The following is a 5,448-nucleotide window of genomic DNA, read 5'->3' as shown; positions in this document are numbered from 1 at the left end:
ATTATGCAATGTTTTCAAATGCATATAATTATTTAAGCTAGTTAACATAGTAAAAGTCGTTTAATTGTGTTTGAAGTGATGTCACACCACAGGACATCCCGTCACACCACAGGACAAAATGAGACACTGCATGAACATTTATGGTGAAATTTATTGAATACTTTTGTAACAAACAAATTCATTTGCATCTCTATTTGAACATTAATGAAAATCCACCATATCAGTACAATCTTATTACTTAGTGAATGAATTTGAACTAAAAACATAGTGAACAAGACATACTGAATAATTAACATTTTGGAGGTGTCAGATCAGACCCAGTCATAAAGACCATTCATTTCTATTTTTAACTTAAAAGACTAAACAAATATCTTGTTTCTCAGGGGAAAGTCATTAAAATTATGCTAAAATAATTAAAAGCATGTTAAAATCATCAATTCAGCTCTTTGAACAAAGATTCCAGTGAACAAGAGAAATCTGACTTCATCATTTCCCTGTACCTCCTTGTCCTTTCTTTACTCATGCCTAAAAACTGACAAATCACTTTAAAAACAATGATCAGTGACTGTTAACATACACATACAACAAACAAATGAAGACAGATATATATATATTTATGCTTAATATATGTATAATATAGGTATATTATGTATAATGAAGACAGATATATATTTATGTTTAATATATGTATAATATAGGTATATTATATATAATATTTACAATATTTGTTTAATATATATATAGAGACAGAGATATATTTATATTTATGTTTAATATTGCAAACATAACAGACGAGAATCTAGCTAGACATCTGATTTAATTATGTCACACTACAGGACGGGCTGTCACACCACAGGACTTCTTCACCTTTGCAGCCATTTTGAGTAATTGCTATACAAGACTGACCTTGGGCATTACAGTAACTGAATAAGTTCATTGTTTTAAACCTGAATATGATTCTTTTTTAAAAATATTTTTATTTTTTCTCGAACTAGATCAGTCTAGATCAGTCACACCACAGGACTATCAAAAATGGACACCTTCATGGTCTGACAGAAATGATAAAATATATCAAATTAATAAGAGATTAACACTCACATTTTAACCTCCTTAGCACATCCAAACATCTGGGGGACTTCCTGGTAGGGGGCTTGACTAAAGGACCCCTATGGCTGTCCATGTAACTGCCAGTACAAAAATCTAATATCCTATGTCACACTGCAGGACAGCATTTGTGTTTCAAAACTAAATGTACTGTAAATATTATTTTAGTACTTTTTAGCATTTTGAAAACTTAAGTTAAGTAAGTAAATGCATACAAAAAAATGCCAAGGCATTTATTAGCTGCTCCAAGCATACCTGCTTTATTTTACTAATATTTACATTTGATGAGTCATCAATGTTACAGTCACACCGCAGGACATTTTGCTATTCACCTTGAAATATGAACAACACCAAATAAATTTTACGTCCCAAAATCATAATATTTAAATAAAATGATGTTCTATGCCCCACTGGCATGTGTTGTTTTAATTGAGAAATGCAGTTCAATAAACATTTACACTTGATTACAGAAAAAACATGCGTCACGTCATCTGCCCTTTTACAAGTTGATGGTACTGAAATGTGTGTTGGCAGTGCCTGTACACAACCATCATAAAATGATAAAAATCCATCCAGTGTTTTTAAAAAAAAAATCTTCTTATATGTTTTCTCCTGGCTCAAATCAAGCCGTTCGATTTTGTGACGTCACAAAATCGACGCCCCTCCCACGATTGTTGATTGACAGCAGCGTTTCAACACAGACCCGCCCTCGCTCGCTCGTGAGCTGTCAATCATAGTCCGCGCGGTCATTGTTGATACGCTGGAGCACTGTCTATGAGCAGAATGGCGTCTAAGCGATTGTGGTGTTCTGTTCTTGGGTGCAATAAGGAGTCTTTTTGATGTTCCTAAATCTGAACTGCTGAAGTGGCTGAGTTTGTTTTCGAAGGGAATATTCCCCACGATCAACGTCAATGCTTTCATGTTTGCACAAATCATTTCACACACCAGACTTACAAACGAGGGTCAGTATAAAGCTGGTTTTGCTAAGAAGCTGCTCCTGAAAAAAGGATCGGTACCAACTATTCGTGTTCCTGCTGCACCTCCAGAAGAAGAAGTGAGTGTAATGTTTTATTAACCTTTATATTCATATTTATATTAATCTTTGCAAATCGCTTGCTGCACGCTTCACGATGAATGCGGCTGTTTACACTCAGGGTACATTACGGCATGTTTTCTATGTACGACGTTCTCAATATAATTCATAATCCCACGTTTATAATGAACACCGCGTTATGGTTATTGTGTTATTGTGTTACAAACGGTGTACGCACAGAACAGAGGGGCGGGGTGAGCAAAGCTCATTATCATTTAAAGACACATGCACTTAAACGGCGTGCTGAAAACAGAGCTGTTTTTGACCAGGTAAATCTAGTCTCATGTTTAGATCTTGTGTTGTGCCTATACTTTTAAAACGGCATATATTTTAATGTTTATTGCTTGGCCCTGTGTACTTGCATTGTTATGGCATTCTTATTAAAAAAGGGAAACATTTTAATTATATTCTGTAGTAATAAAAATTCTGTCACAAATACCTTTTATATAGAGCTGTAGAGCTTAAGTTGCACTCATATTGAAGTCCAGGCTTTTATTTTTTTATGCACTGTCCAACTTGAATACGTTAATACTTCATTATCACTAAATACGTTGTGAGCTTCAAACTTGCTGGAAGGCAGCCAGTTTTAAAGTTTTGTGAATTTTAAACAAGGTGAAGATGAGGCCAGACATTTTTAAATCAGACAAAATGTGAATAAGAAGTCTGATGCAGAAAACAGCTGCATAGCCATCGAAGAAACTTGGATTTGCTTGTGTAAAGATAAATTAAAAGCAACATGAAAGTCAGAGAAAGTGAGCGATATTGAGGCAGAAAACTTTACTTTCTGCAAATTAAGATTAATTCTCACTAAGCAAGCGTTTAGTAACAATATTGAAGCAGACAGGATCTAATTTATCTCACCAAGGTTGTGCACCGCAAGTCCAGAAGTTTACTTTGGGTTTGTGTAGGTTGGTACATAAATATTTAGTGAGATTGCCCTAGTGACAACTTAAGTTTCTAAACTCCCTGAAGTGTCTGTGCTGACTTTTCCACACAAATCAATTCGGTCTATACGTTTAAGGCCTGAATCTCAGGTCTGGCTGATCAGAATATGCTTCCAAAACGTAAGTGAATGTTGTTTAACGTTCAAAAGTTTGGCATTGGTAATTTTTTTTGAAATTTTTTTTGAATGTTCTTCAAGGCTGCATTTATATACAAAAATCAAAACAAAAATGTAATATTATGTAATATTGTAATATTATGTAATATAATGTAATAAATGTAATATTATTATAATTTAAAAAGTATTTTTTCCCTGTAATGGCTAAGCTGATTTTTTTACCCCAGTCCTTAGTGTCACATGATCCTATATCATTCCAACTAGTGCAAAATGCCTGTGCAAAATCAGTTTTTGTGTGTGTTTTTAGTAATTGTTGGTTTGGTGTGTTTGAGTGCTCATTGTTACAATTACACAGCAAAAGTTCAGTGACATTTTTATTTGTGCATGGTAGAAAGCACACAGTAAACTCCGAGAAAATGCTATGCTTGAGCAAACAGTTTGTGAATAGGCTACTACAAATGATGGCCGTGAAAGAGACTGTGAACACATTGAATAGGATATGTTTAGTTGGTGAAAAGCATAGGCTACTATTACACAGTAGCGATAACGTTAAGCGCACCAGAATGAAATATAATATTCAGAAGTAAACAACAGCATAGCTGACTTATAGATTCAGTTAACATCCACAAATGAATAAACGCGTCGATTCAGGGAGTAGTGCAAAGTGCCCGTGCAAAATCAGTTTTTGTGTGTTTTTAGTAATTTTTGGTTTGGTGTGTTTGAGTGCTCATTGTTACAATTACACAGCAAAAGTTCAGTGACATTTTTATTTGTGCATGGTAGAAAGCAAATACTGATACTGACATAATGACATACAATAAATGTGGAAAATTGAACTACACGATTGAGGGAGCAGGCTACACAGTGAACTCCGAGAAAACGCTACTTAAGCTCCGCTGCTTTCTTCGACCCTCTCTGTCTCTGGTCCTGGGCTGTGCTCACTCAGTGTGAGAGGGGGAGTGGCCAGCGGCTAGACCGGCAAAAGCTAGTGTGTGCTTCATTTACCGATATATATTTACCAATATCTTTTGCATTTCTAATCCAAACAACGTCAAACTTGGCATTGCACTTACTCATTCCCGTAGTAAGACGCCTGTCATGTTTGAAATCCATCGGACTAACGATTCGAGAGATATGCGAATAACACACACACACAGACAGAAAGACGTTCACGTAATTTATAGATCGATAAAATATACAGAAGTAAACAGCGTAGGTGACTTACACTACAGTTAACATCCACAAATGAATAAGCGCGACGATTCAGGGAGCAGGCTACACAGTGAACTCGACGATTCAGGGAGCAGGCTACACGGTGAACTCGACGATTCAGGGAGCAGGCTACACGGTGAACTCGACGATTCAGGGAGCAGGCTATACAGTGAACTCGACGATTCAGGGAGCAGGCTACACGGTGAACTCGACGATTCAGGGAGCAGGCTATACAGTGAACTCGACGATTCAGGGAGCAGGCTATACAGTGAACTCGACGATTCAGGGAGCAGGCTATACAGTGAACTCGACGATTCAGGGAGCAGGCTACACGGTGAACTCGACGATTCAGGGAGCAGGCTACACGGTGAACTTGACAATTCAGGGAGCAGGCTATACAGTGAACTCGACGATTCAGGGAGCAGGCTATACAGTGAACTCGACGATTCAGGGAGCAGGCTACACGGTGAACTCGACGATTCAGGGAGCAGGCTACACGGTGAACTCGACGATTCAGGGAGCAGGCTATACAGTGAACTTCGAAAAAATGCTACGCTTGAGCAAACAGTTTGTGAATAGGTTACTACAAATGATGGCCGTGAATAAAATATAATATTCAGAAGTAAACAGTGTAGCTGACAGAGTGTTTATGTCAGAATGTTTATTTTTAAACCACAACCTTCTTGGGGCTTCTTTGACCGATACAACCCTCTAATGTCAGAATGTTTATTTTTAAACCACAACCTTCTAATGTCAGAATGTTTATTTTTAAACCACAACCTTCTAAGTGCTTCTTTTACCGAATTATTTTGCATTTCTAATCCAAACAACGTCAAACTTGGCACTGCACTTACTCGTGCTCGTAGCGAGACTCCTGTCAAGTTTAAAATCCATCGGACTAACGGTTTGAGAGATATGCAGAGACGTTTCTGTAATTTATAGATAGATGGTAAGGCTGAGCAATTTTATCGATTCTGCG

General features: G+C 37.0%; 1 long non-coding RNA gene across 1 annotated transcript; it reads right to left on the bottom strand.

The window, feature by feature from the left end:
- Window positions 1-2,197: 2,197 nt before the first annotated feature.
- LOC309495278 lies at window positions 2,198-4,201 on the bottom strand. The gene is made up of 2 exons (XR_014204598.1): window positions 4,052-4,201; window positions 2,198-3,663 (listed from the first exon to the last, which is right to left on the bottom strand). It is a non-coding gene; the product is annotated as an uncharacterized lncRNA (long non-coding RNA).
- Window positions 4,202-5,448: the final 1,247 nt, after the last annotated feature.

The sequence above is a fragment of the Leuciscus leuciscus genome (genome assembly GCF_965113295.1).
Source record: "Leuciscus leuciscus genome assembly, chromosome: 3".
Taxonomy (NCBI): domain Eukaryota; kingdom Metazoa; phylum Chordata; class Actinopteri; order Cypriniformes; family Leuciscidae; genus Leuciscus; species Leuciscus leuciscus.
This window is presented reverse-complemented; position numbering and strand designations above follow the sequence as displayed.